Source organism: Mixophyes fleayi, chromosome 3 (assembly GCF_038048845.1).
Source record: "Mixophyes fleayi isolate aMixFle1 chromosome 3, aMixFle1.hap1, whole genome shotgun sequence".
Lineage (NCBI taxonomy): Eukaryota > Metazoa > Chordata > Amphibia > Anura > Limnodynastidae > Mixophyes > Mixophyes fleayi.
In genome coordinates this window covers 231,756,616-231,771,169 of record NC_134404.1, presented here as the reverse complement: position 1 = coordinate 231,771,169, position 14,554 = coordinate 231,756,616, and positions in this window count along the sequence as shown.

The window sequence follows — 14,554 nt, the reverse complement described above, 5'->3', positions numbered from 1 at the left end:
TTAATATTTCAAAGTAATTTCGTGCTTGTACTTTTCAATTGAGAATTGTTGTAAATAGTGACATTTTGTCTAGAAAAGAAGTTAAAGAAGATTTATTATTTATTTTGAAATTAATTGTTAAAGGCGGTATAAAACTTTCAGCAGATGAGGATGTAATAGGGTTAATTTTTAGCCTTGAGTCCTCAATTAAAGCAGAATCCAGAAATATTGCAACCATTTGTGGGATTGTTCTGTTAATTCAGATTTCCAGAATGTTGTAGTTGTAGTTCATCAGCATCCATGTCTTGCGATGTTACAGTAGATGCATTTTGTTTAGAGGGGGTGCAAAGGCACTGTTCTTCACCTGGTCTAGATGTTCCATTAAATCCATGGAAAATACCATCAAGTGAAGACAGGCCCAGATTAAGATTGCTTTTGCCCCTTGCAACAGTTGCAGAGCTACATGTGTTTATGATCGATTAAATGCATTATATTGGTAGTTCAAAATGATTACAATAGTTTTTGTTTATGGTGGAAGATATATGTGCACTTCAAGGTATTGATACAGGCAGGGCCTGTTGTCATGCTTGTTTTAAAAGAAGTATGTGCTTAGCAGGTGATGTTTCTCCACTATAGAGGAAGGGGACCAGAGTTGTTGATTATGTGGCAGGAAAAGGATGTTTTCCATGCTGTGGGCTTAATCTAGGAGTCTTATTTGATGACAGCAGCTGTGCATGTCTGTTTTAAATAGTATGAAATGTCAAAATGCGATCTTTGTATTCTATGTAATATTTGCTCCTCTTTGCTTTTATAATTTAATTTATTGTCATTTGGAGGCTTCTGGGGTACCTCTTAGTAAGTTAGCTCTCAATTTAAAAACAAATATATGTATTGCCCAAATATATGGGGCTCTCATTGTTTAGAGTTAGGACCACCATATTAGCTGAAGCGCTGTGGAGTGACAGGTGGCTTAAACATACATTTACAAATGTGTGCAACTAAGACTTTTGCATTTGTATGTACAAGTAGAAATGGCAGCTCCTTTGTTGGCTATATCAGTGTTCTGGGGGATTTTTCTCTGTGTTTGTTCCTTTCAGGATAACCCCACCCCTTCAAGCACCTGCTATGAGTCTATAAATTGATTCAGCAACTTCCACTTCCTTATAACTTTTATAATTTACCCCTGAATTGATTCCCATGTATTATTTGTAGTATATGAAGGATGAGCACATTTTTGAAGAAAAAAATGCAAATGTTTCTATGTCTAAATATAGGTATTTATATATTCACTAGTAATGGCAAGTCCACGATTTTGGATAAAAAATAAGATTTGCAAAAGCATTGAGGCTTAAAATAAATAAATAAATAAATAAATATAAGATTTGACTAATGATTATGGCAGCATAATCGTAGGGAACTGGGTAGGCTATCTATGAAATAGCTGTCTCACTAGGCTGGAATAAAGGTGCCTGATTCTAATTTTCCACTATTTGCCCTTTACTTCAAACCCTCAGCCCTCACCTTGTCCTCACATTCTATTATGCCTAATAGCAGTGAGCTTTGGTGTGTTCCAATGTCTATGACAGCCCAGATTATCTCGTACCAATGTTATTTTCACTTAGTATCCTGGAGTATGGTCAGTCTTGGTAAAATATGTTTGAGGACACAACAATGTTGGTTGAAGGTGATGCTGTTCAGGTATAATGAGTGGTCTAGACCATATGCCTCTAAACTGGTTGCTAGACTCAAGCAGGGCCGGATTAACCATAGGGCTAACTGGGCTACAGCCCAGGGGCCTATGGCATCCAGGGGGCCCTTGAAAGTGCTCAGCAGCAATATTGATTGGTCAGGGGCGGGGGCGCCCCCGGAGCGATCAGTGCTGCTGAGCACTTTCACTGCGGTCCTTCTCCACTCCACTTTCACTGCGGTCCTTCACTGCTGTAGTCTCCTTACTGAGGAGATCTTGTGAGTCTCACTCTCACGAGATCTCCTCAGTAAAGAGCGTACAGCGTGCCGGAGAAGGAGGTAAGTGCCGGTGGGGGGTGGCGGGCAGCTCGGATCACGGGGGGCAGGGCAGCTTGGATCACGGGTGGGGGCCTCACAGGGGAATGGAGGCCCCCTTAGCCCAGGGGCCTCCATTCCCTTAATCCGGCCCTGGACTCAAGACTATATTTACAATCAAGAATGCTCCTTTCTAAAATAGTTTTGTTACTAGACTAAATCCATTATTATTGACCACTATCTATCAAATGGAAACTACAACTAGGGGATATATGTATCAAGCTGAGAGTTTATATTGAGCGTGGCCCAAACCATTGAGTCATTCCTGACCCACTCTTGATCTCAAGTAGGTTTTAATTATTTTTTAACCGAACTAAAAGAGCGCTCTGCTGGTACTTTATAGTAACAAATAATTTTTAGACACGCAACATTTGGAAATATAGATGCAAATCTGGAATCTGCCATTGGCATATATTTTCAGATCTCCATGTCCAGAATTTCGTCCATAATATCAGTTCTCCATGAAATATCTCTAAAGTTGATAGTAAATCTGGTTAATATGTTTTTGCAGTAAACAGTTGTGCTATTGAGGCAGACTCTTTTGCACAATTGTTTTTATGCCAACTGCATTATGAACACTAGGTAGAGTACTTACTTTGTTTAAAGCTAAATTCAACCTTTGATTGGCACATTGACCTGATTCATGAAATCATTCATACTGAGCGCAATGTGCATTTGTTTTAAAACACATATAAACAGGCTCTGCGCACTCCCTATATTCATCAAGGCACAGATCTCAAGATACAAATGATTTTGGGTATAAGTCTACTGTGCTCTACTGCACAAGATACTGCACGATACGTCCAAAGCCTATGTGCAATATAAATTCGCAAAAGAAAGGACAGAAAAAAATAAGTAGAATTAATGCCACCAGTTAATAATAAAGGAATTAATGATAAAATAAGTAGCTTAGTTTGGCCCACCCTGACTGTAAATTGACTACAGCAAAATGCCTCTTCTCTGCCCACTCACAAATCAATATACAATAGTAAGTCTCCTTTGTGTTCGAGGAAGGAGCAGTCAGGGCTACGCTTACTGGCTTATGTCCCAGGTTTGGGCATGTGCAGAGTGATTTTGTGTATGATACTCTCAAAATCATCAGATAGGTGCCTTGATGAAATGGGCCCAATGTGCGTAAATAGCGCAAGGCTGAGTATTCAGAATTGTTCCTTGAAATCCTCTCAAAGCGCCACTCATGTTGGTTTCACCATCATTGTCTATGGAGGAATACAATAACCAATTTTGCTTTGATCAAAAAAATCATTTATTGTGTCACTTACACCTTTACCTGTCCGGTTCATAGCTTTAGTAAACTCAATAAATTTTCTTCAATAGTGCACTTTCCAGAGTCAAAATACTGAACACAGAGTGAAAGCTGTTTTGAAATGCTAACATCAGTTGTTTCATCAGCCAAAAAACTTCGCAACTTTTACTTTTCAACAATGTACTTTGTAAAATTTCTCCACAAGACTTAATTGATTTTGAATTGTTTTACTATTAAAAGTAGCATTTTGTCCAGTATCCTGCAAATGGTTCTCAAGGATTTCGTCATCGGCATCAACATGAAACCTCAATAATGCTTTGAAATTCAACTTATCATCATAGCCTTTATCTTCGAAAATGGACTAGAGATGTTCACTGACCCCCGTGTTCTGGTTTTGGTTTTGGATCTGGATTAACTTTGTGTTTTGGTTTTGGTTTTGGCAAAACCGCCCTTGCGTGTTTTGGTTTTGGATCCCTATTTTTTTCTAAAATCCCTAAGTTTTTTGCTAAACTCACATAATTTTGCTATTTTTCTTCCTACATTATTTATTAACCTCAATAACACTAATTTCAAGTCATTTTCAGTCAATTTTGACCACCTCACAGGTCACAATATTATTTTCATACACTTTCAAACAAAGACTGTAGCAACCTGACTGGATGCTAAGCAACAGAGCAATGACACAAACACATGGCAGTTCATAGCACATCTAGGAAACATTTCCACACAGCAGTGGCAGAAAAGAAAAGTGGTGCAAGATGGAATTGTTCTTAGGCCCTCCCTCCCACCCTTATGTAAGATATTGAAAAGGACATGTACAGTTTAACAAAGCAAGAACTCCAGCGACAAGCATTGCTACTTTTGTGGCTGAAGGGCTTGGTTTGTTTGGGCCCCAGCAAAACAAGCTACCAATAGCTTAGCTGCCTTAAGCCTAACAGTGCTGTCAATTAACTCTACATTATTAAGCCATGTCTGCTCGTGCTGCATCTTTAATCTCCTTCTCCTTTGTGGATACCTCCCTCTCATCCCTGAAGAACTGCCAAACTTATGTAGAAACAGAAATTGATATTGCAACTGTAGTGTCATTAGATCTGCTTCAGACAGACTGTGACACGGAACATCTGGGCAGCATGGAATCTGTCATGTTGGAATAAGCTGCATTGAACAGAGATGTAAACCAACATATAGACGCAGTTGAGGAGGCCGTACTTAAGTTAAAACGTGACCCACCGGATGAGATCCCAGATTTTCAAAGCTTGTACACGAGAGATACACTGCGCTTCAGAAAAATAATGCAGAGGAGGCCCTGAGGCAGGATGATAAATATATCCAGTTTAAAGAACAGCTAAGAGACCTGAGAAAACAAATGGGTGTGTCACTGGCCCCTGCAGACTAAGCTTTGGAAGATGAAGACGAGGAGATTGCTGTCACCCTGAGCACATGGCCGGTACAGTGAAACTGAGAATGAATCATGAAATCAGTTATGGTTCATTTGATCGCTCCACGAGTTCCTTGGATAACTGTGATCATTCTACTGCTAATACATGGCGACGAGCGCTGATTCCCCCAGGATGTGTGCTTTTATCAGACCAAGACCAATCCAGGATGCCAATTCCCCAAAAATTATAATATAGTTAGGTACCTTTGCTGTAAATTGCAGATTACAAACCCTTTGTGCAATACTGATGAAAGAGCAGCAAAATGGAAGGTTTGAGTAATACATATACACGTCTATTTAGACATCCATGCTTACATTACTTCTGCAACCAACGTTGTTCTTTTTTAATAAAACTGTTATTTATACCATTCATTGTAGGATGTGGTGGAGTTACAGCAGAGGTGTCACTAATTTTGGTCAATAATTTTACAGTAGACAATACCAGATGTCAAAATGTTGTGCTGAGTCATTTGCATCATCCCTGGGTGTCTTGGGAAAGCTAAAATATTGGACGCAGGTCTAATACTAGCATAGTCACCATGGTGTCTGTTTATACGCTTTGCGACTTGGTGACAGCTTTCATACTTGCTTCCTCTTGCAAAAGATTGTTTAACAGGCAACTGTTGTAAACTACTAGTAGTTGCCTCTGACCGTCGCCTCTCTTCCCCCATTATAAGCTCCACCCACGCGCGTATCCAACACTTCACCAGCGCTGCCCCCCTCCACTGGAACAAGCTCCCTCCCTCCATCAGAACTTACACTAATCTGTCCAGTTTCAAACGGGCCCTAAAAACCCACCTTTTTCTTAAAGCCTTTCTTTCTCCCACTTAACTTCCTACCTTATCTTCTGCCTCCGTCCCCCTACTCTCCCTCTCTCCCCTGCGTCTCTCTGTCTGTCCACCCCTCCCCTTAGATTGTACGCTCCTCTGAGCAGGGCCATCTCTCCTCCTGTTTCCACCACTTCTAACTCTTCTCTCCAGCTACTTAGCCCTCCTCCTCGAGGGTCCTCCACCCCACGTCCACTCTCTCTCCCTCCTCCCCCCTGGGGGTCTCCCTGCCTTCCGCGCCCTCCTTCTTGGGCCCCGTCATTTGCGGACCCTCCCTCCCCCTTCCCTGCCCTCTCTAGCTGTGCATTGAGCTTACTGAGTTGCTGTGCTTACTGTTTACTGTACTGTGCTGTCTCCCATTGTATTGTAATTTGTTTGCCTCTGTACGGCGCTGCGGACGCCTTGTGGCACCTTATAAATAAAATTTAATAATAATATTAATAAATAGTCTTCTGCTTGGTCTGCTTCTGGGATGAAGTTCCACCCCCAGCAGCAGCAGCAGTGAGACTAATGCTCAAGAATTCTTCTGAGGAATCCAGGATAGTGGAGGAGTCATCTAGCCTTAGCAACTTGGATGCAAGACAAACTCTGATCGCTACTGAGGATATTGATGAGGAAGGTGTTGTGGGTGTAGATTGCAGGTTCCGGGATCTAGCTGTGAGAAGGGACCTAGCTGATGCTGGTCTGCTTGTTGTTATATTTTTAGCATAAGTTTCCGATTTTCCGAGCGGCTTACCATGAACTCACACCAAATGGCGTAACATGGATGAGGTTCCTAGATGGTTAAGGTCCCTACCTCTACTGACTGTGGCTATACAAGCACTACAAATGGCTAGACAACTGTTGTCAGGATTTGGGTAAAATAAATCCACACATAAGAGGTGGATTTTTTGGTCCTATGTCAAGGCATGAAAATGGCATTCTTCTTATCACGTGCAAGAACTGCTTCCACTGGTACAGAACTTACACAAACAACATCATCCTCATCAACATCCTAATTATCGCCCTTATTAGATACACAAATATCCCCCTCATCCTGTTGCAATTCCATTCCTAAATTTGTGTATTACCGGCTATACTTGGCTGTTCATACACACATCTGCAAAAATGCTGAAAGGGGCCTTTCTTATGGGTACACTATCAGAAAGGTCAGGCTTACACGTAGCATTCGTGATAGACTCTCCTCAGGGATTTATGTAATTTCTGAATCTGAACATACATTTTCCTCTAATGCCTTACTGTTTTCTTCCAGCTCGGCTTTCACACGTAAAAGTATTTGGGCACCACTTTTTGACCTTACAAGAAGATGCCTCAGTGACAGTTGCAGAACTTGCACTCATAGAGAAAGGCGAAGGCCTCATTCTTTCCTTGTCACTGCGTGTGTAGAATGGCATGTTGGCAATTTTATTTTTTTCTGCAGGTAACTTTGCCTGGATTACAGGCCTTTTTTTCTTGACCAAGGTAAAAGTTATTTTTTACATTTTGTAAAACACTATGAACTTTAGCATAGGCTTTAGCAGATGACATAGAGGGATTACTGTCATAATGACTGGTGCCAGCAGTTGCTTGGTGCTCCTGGTCTTCTGTGTTCTGCTGTGAATTAATTTTGATAACACAGTACAATGTGACTGCAGGTTTACACCAAGACTGCCAGCCCTATCATTTCTATTTCAGCAATGACAATTAGCAATGGCGCTCTCATGTTTGCCTGTTAGCTAAATAACACAGTACAAGTTGTCTGCAGATTTAGACCAAGACTGCCAGCTCTATCATTTCTATTTCAGCAATGACAATTAGCAATCATCATCATCATCATCAACATTTTTTTATATAGCGCCAGCAAATTCCGTAGCGCTTTACAATTGGGAACAAACATTAATAAGACAATACTGGGTAATACATACAGACAGAGAGGTAAGAGAACCCTGCTCACAGGCTTACAATCTATAGGATAATGTGGGAAACACAAGTGCATGTGCTAGATCATATTGCACAATGGACCAGCTAGAATACAAAGGTAAAAGTATTGAGTGGGCTATGTGTGTGGCAATGTTGGTCAGAGGGTTGTTGTCTTGTGTTATCTGTGTAGAGGGAAGTAATAGGGTTATCTAGGGAGATTAAGATGGTGGTTGAGGAATATCATAAGCTTGTTTGAAGAGTGGTGTTTTCAGAGAACGCTTGAAGGTTTGAAGACTAGAGGAAAGTCTTACTGTGCGAGGGAGAGAATTCCACAAAGTGGGTGCAGCCCGAAAAAGTCCTGTAACCGAGAACGGGAGGATGTGATGAGAGTGGAAGAGAGACGTAGATCTTGTGCAGAACGGTAGTGTCAAGTTGGCCGATATTTTGAGACAAGTGTGGAAATGTATGTCGGTGCAATTTTGTTGACGGACTTGTATGCTAGTAGAAGAATTTTATATTGGATTTGTTGAAATACAGGCAACCAATGTAGAGACTGACTGACAAGCCTGACTTTGGGAAGACCAGTAAGGAGGGAATTGTAATAGTCGATGCGGGAGATGATGAGTGCATGAATTAAGGGTTTTGCGTCAGATATGTGCGTATTCTGGAAATGTTCTTTAGGTGTATGTAACATGATTTAGATATAGAGTTGATGTGGGGAATAAACGACAGTTGTGAGTCAAGGATTACACCTAGGCAACGAGCTTGCGGGGTGGGATTTATGGTCATGTTATCAACAGAATTAGAAATGTCAGGCAGGAAACTTCTGTTTTTGGGTGGGAATATTATTAATTCAGTTTTTGAAAGATTGAGTTTGAGATGGCGAGAAGACATCCAAGATGAAATGGCAGAAAGACAGTCAGTAAAGCGAGACAGCACAGATGGTGAAAGATCAGGAGAAGATAGATAAATTTGTGTATTATCCGCATAGAAATGATACTGAAATCCAAATGAGCTTATTAGTTTTCCAAGAGAAGTGGTGTAGATAGAGGATAGCAGAGGACCTAGGACTGAGCCTTGTGATACTCCAACTGATAAAGGAAGCGGAGCAGAGGTGGATCCAGAGAAATTAACACTGAAAGAGCGGTTAGATAGGTAGGATGAGAACCAGGATAGGACAGTGCCTTAAAGACCTAGGGATTGTAGCGTTTGTATGAGGAGAGATTGGTCAACAGTGTCAAATGCAGCAGACAGGTCCAGGAGAATTAGAAGATAGTAATGTTATTACTTTTTGCTGTGATCAAATCATTGACAACCTTGGTCAGCGCAGTCTCTGTGGAGTGTTGAGAGCGAAAGCCTGACTGAAGAGGATCCAATAGGTTGTTTGCTGTAAGAAAGTGTGTGAGGCGAGTGTAGGCAATTCTCTCAAGAAGCCTGGAGGGGCATGGATGCTGAGAGATGGGGCGGTAATTTGCGAGAGAGTTTGGGTCAAAATTTAGATTTTTTTAAAATGGGAGTAATCACTACATATTTGAATAGTGATGGAAAAATACCAGTAAAAACAGATAAATTACAGATTTTAGTTAGAGGGGGAATGAGCACAGGAAACAGGGACCTACAAATTTGTGAAGGAATGGGATCAAGAGGACAGGAGGTAGAGTAGGAAGATGAGAAGAGAGTAGAAACTTCCTCTTCATTTGTGGAATCAAATGAAGAGAGAGTGTCAGAGGGTGCTATAAAGGAATCGAGCTGATCGCTTGTCGAGGGAGATGATACCATTTCAAGTCTGATCCTATCTATTTTGTCCTTGAAATAGGAAGCAAGATCCTGGGCACTGATGGTGATTGGAGGATTTGGGGCGGGAGGATTCAGAAGAGATTTAAATGTGTTAAAAAGGCATTTTGGGTTAGAAGCCTGAGCAAAGATGAGAGATTGGTAGTATGTTTGTTTAGCAGTGTCCAGAGCATTTCTATAGGAGTGGTAGATATCAGTGTATGTGATGAAATCATTAGAGGTGCAATATTTACGCCAGTGACGTTCTGCTTTACGAGAAAGTTTTTGTAGAGTTCGTGTTACTTTAGTGTGCCATGGTTGGCAACGAAGTCTACGCAAAGTATGTAGTGTCGCTGGAGCCACTTGATCCAGGGCAGTTGCTAAGGTTTGGTGAAAATGGGGACTGCCGGATCAGGGGAGGATAATGTAGAAATTGGTGAGAGAAGGTGTTGGAGAGAGGTGGAAAACTGTTGAAGATCAATAGAGTTGTTATTCCTGCGGTTGTGAGGAGGCTTGGAAAAGTATGACACTAGGGAGGGTAAAGAACTGGGGGTGATCGAATAGTTAATAAGGTGGTGATCCGAGACGGGGAAAGGAGTGTTAAAGAAAACAGAAACTGTGCATAGTCTAGAGAAAACAAGATCAAGACATTGGCCATCCTGATGAGTAGCGGATTCAATTCACTGGGAGAGGTCAAGTATGTTAGAGAGTAGTTTATTGGTGGAGCTCTCCTGTTTGTGTGTTAGCTATATAACACCGTATAATGTGACTGCAGATTTAGACCAAGACTGCCATCCCTATTAATTCTATTTCAGCAATGACAATTAACAATTGAGCAATAGAGCTCTCATGTTTGCGTGTGAGCTATATAACACAGTACAATTTGACTGCAGATTTTCCCCAAGACTGCAAGTCCTATTATTTCTATTTCAGCAATGACAGCAATGGAGCTCTCCTGTTTGTATGTTAGCTATATAACACCGTACAACATGACTGCAGATTTAGACCAAGACGGCCCACCCTATTATTTCTATTTCAGCATTGACAATTAGCAAAGGAGCAAAAGAGCTCTCCTGTTTGTGTGTGAGGTGTATAACACCGTACAATTTGACTGCAGATTTAGACCAAGACTGCTAGCCCTATTATTTCTATTTCAGCAATGACAAGTAGCAATGGAGCAATGGAGCTCTCCTGAATGTCACTGGAGACTTTGAAGAACACTGCTACCCCTCCTCTTTCTTTTCTAGCTATGACGATGTACTAGAGACTGCCAAGAACCGTTCTACCCCTTTGTGTCCCTCTATGAAATGGCGCTCGATTGCCATGGAAGGCGGTACTTATAGAATCCAAAACTCGCGAGATCCGACAACGTAACAGTGGCTTTTTGTCTCGTTTTTCAATTACAAGGACGAGCGAAAGTACCGAGCCATCTCGGCTTTGTACTCGGATCGGCAAAATTCTGGTGAGCTCGGTTCCTGGGGAACCGAGCCTGAGCATCTCTAAAATGGACCCATCATCTCTATGAGCCCTCAAAAACATATTGTGCATTCCGCACAATATTATTGTCTTAATGACTGGCAATCATTTTGTCTATGGTTTCCTATCCTTTATTTTTCTCATGAACTCTAAAATCATTCTTAGCATTTTTGTATGATAATATAGGTTCTTTCACCAACTTTTCCAGCTTTCCATGACTGCGACCTCCCTCATCTTCTCCAAATAACGCACATATTCTGCCAAAGTAGCCACCACCTTTATGACTGTATTACAACCAAGGAAATTGCTTTATCCAGTGCAGTTTGAATGATCTATTTTCACTTCCTTGGGCAACAGAGAGAAATTTGTTGTTTTCAGTTAGACACCATGGATCATGCAGTACACTTTAATGTTCTTTATCAACTATTGTCTGTATCAAACCAACATAACAACTGATATATCTAGCACATTGCAGTTGATTTGAAGTTGAAGCTGAACATTCTCCTAAATCTTTTTGTGATGCATTCTCCACATTATCATTTCTGCTTTCCAAGTTTATGTTTTTGCCTACATTGCTTTAAGACTTTCTAAAAAGGTAATAAGAGTAGTTTGCTTCTCTGTTCATGTTTTATCCATAACTGCAAATCTAACACTGTAATTAATGATAAAAATAATCACACTAAATTTTCAAATAATGGCAGAGCGTAACTGTTGCAGCTGCAAGGATCAGGTGCTCGTGTAGAGCACTTAGTGATAGAGTGTATACTATGCATTAGTGCCATATTTGCTATGCTGTGTTACGCGCTGGAGCCTGCTTCCTGAAGCTGTCAGGCACCTACCTCAGCTTCAGTAAATTAGGTGACAGCAATCAGGACTGGACAAAGGGCCACCTGGACCTGAACCTTAAAGTTGTGAAGGGCCAATTGTGAGTGGTGAAGTGCTGTATGGAGGGCAAAGCTAGTACCTACCACTTACCTCTCCTTCCCAGTTTGTCATATAAACATTCACCACTATTTTTGCACTGTGATTTAGAGGTGAACTAGGGCACAGTCCCTTCCAACTTCAAAATAGACTGCATAATTTATATTCCCCTTCTATCCCACAGTGCAACATGACTTTGCTCAGGTGCAGGTTTGCTCCTGTTTGCAGTCTTTACTCATAAATCATTATCAGACCCAGAGAGAATACTACTCAATATCAGAGGTTTCATAAAAAGGGTTAAGAAAACCAATAAAATAGCAAACAGAAGAGTTAATTATTATTTTTGAATCTACATTTCTTAACTTGATATTAATGCCTACTGCACATTAACACTGATCTGATGTCCAACTGATTGATTAGCATTTCTGTTTAAATAGTAAATTAATATATTATCTCTCTGAATGGGAATTATTGTGCACAGTTGTTAAATATATACTAACACTCTTTGTAAATGTAAAAATAGCATGAATCAATATAAGTTCTTAATCAATGTAGTAAACATACATTTGATCATTTAAGGTACAAGGCAAGACTTAATCTTAGCTCTTGCTCAATTCAGTCCATTGCGCAATGCTCCCAACTTTGTTAATATGCCATCCTAAAACACAAGCCAAAACTGACATTTTAAAGAGAGTGACATATAATGTATAAAATATATCTTTATGCACTATTCAGAAAAGATTGTACTTGTAAGTGAGCGTGGTACAGACATAGAAAGGGGATAAACTGGCACACAGAACAGAGGAGTTGAGCCTGGCACAGACAAGAGAAGAGCAGAGAGGCTGGTGAAAACAGGAAGAGACTCTCAGGCAAGAGAGGTGCAAAGAGGCTATCACAGGCAAAGGAAGAGCAGATAGGTTGGCGCAAAGAGGGGAAAGAGCAGAGAGGCTGGAGCAAACAGGTAAAGAGCAGAGAGGCTAGCTCAGGCAAAGGAAGAGCAGAGAGGCTGGTGTAGGCAAGAGAAGAGCAGAGAGGTTGATGCAAAGAAGGTAAAAGCAAAGAGGCTGGAAGAGGCAAGGGCTGAGCAGAGAGGCTGGCTTAATCAAGGGAAGAGCAAAGAGGCTGGCGCAGGCAAGGGAAGTGCAGAGAGGCTGGCTCAATCAAGGGAAGTGCAGAGTGGCTGGCTTAATCAAGGGAAGAGCAAAGAGGCTGGCGCAGGCAAGGGAAATAACTGAAATGTGGCGGCACTTTATGCTATGAACAGATAGACTGCAATTTTAACTCAGCCCATAAAATGGCTGTTTTCAGTATATCTAGGTGATAAGTGTACTTTATTACAAGCTCACTTGTATTAACAGTAGCTATTAACATGTCATAAACATCTTAATCAGTAGCTTATTTTGTAAAATGTAATTTTGTTCAATAATAACCATCTTCATTAAATGAGAATAGCACAGATAACAACCAATCATGACCTGTGTATAATGTTTTAGTTTTTTAAAAAAGTAATACATCAGAAATGTAAGCATGACAAGCATTTGCCAAGGAAGGGCTCAAACATTGCAATTAATGTAAAATGAATTTTTCACTAAACCCACAGTGCTAAGCTTCAGACTCAATTGCAGGTGCAATAAAAGATGAGCAGGATAAATACTCTGTAATTACACAGTCTACGTTAGGCAATAACATCAATAGTAAGTCTTCAGTGCCGGCCAGTCAGGTTAGTTAGAAAGTAATGACAGGTGTGACATGTGCCCCCCACACAAACCCCGAATTCAGCACTGACGGGAAATATACAACTACAAACTGACTGAGATGTAATTAATTTTTTAATTGTGGAAACTCAAATTAGATCAGGTGACAAGAGACTGATGGTGGTTGTTTATATTTTTAAATATACCATTTTAAGAGAAATTTTAATAAATTCATGAAGCCCCCCACAAAAACTGTGTTTACTTGTTTGAGAGTTTGGTATGGCTCCTAGCATATTTAGTTATTTACTTTTCTTTTTACCCTTTTTTAACATATATGGAGAATATATATAAAACCTTCTATAAAGCACATAAAAAACATAAGATGAAAGGATGCTGGATGAAAACGGCAACAACATTATATTTGACAAACTTAAGCAACACTTGTTCATAAATAAATGATAGATAACACAATTTTAATACAACCAAGATACTTGTTTAGTAACTAGCACATTGCATAGTAATGATATAGAAAATGTTGTTAGACATGTCAGCATCCAACCCATGTTAATGGGATAGCATACTTGCCTTCTCTCCTGGAATTTCAGGGAGTGCTCCGAGACTCCTGGAACTGTAGACATCCTCCCGGTTTGTGGCTTAATGACACAGTTTTACCTAATCAAGCCCAGCTCCCGCTTTGCAATACTATGACACGATGGCGTCTCCATGCCCCCCTCATACACTTGTCACATGACCTCCCTTTCAGTTTTTAAAAGTGGGTAAGTGTGCCTGATAGGCTTGGGTTAAGTAGTTAGCTAGTTTTCCACACAGAAAAACTAATGTGTCCATGCCTGTAAGCCACCAAGTTTTACCCAAAGACATTTTAATACATAAACACAGCATTTTCTTATCTATACAAACATAATCATAGGGTGCTTTCACAACAAAGTTGCAGTGACCATTTCCATTAATTAAAATTGAAAATGGAACAATCCATTTTGCAGAGGTAACATAGCACCATAGTAACATAGTTGATTAGGTTGAAAAAAGACACCAGTCCATCAATTTCAACCTATTTTGGACATACTTGCCAACTCTCCCGGAAAGTTCGGGAGACTCCCGAAATTCGGCTCAGTCTCCCGGGCTCCTGGGGGAGCTGGCATTTCTCCCGGATCCAAGATTTCACCGAGAATCGCGTCATTTTGGCCCTGTGACGTACAGCACG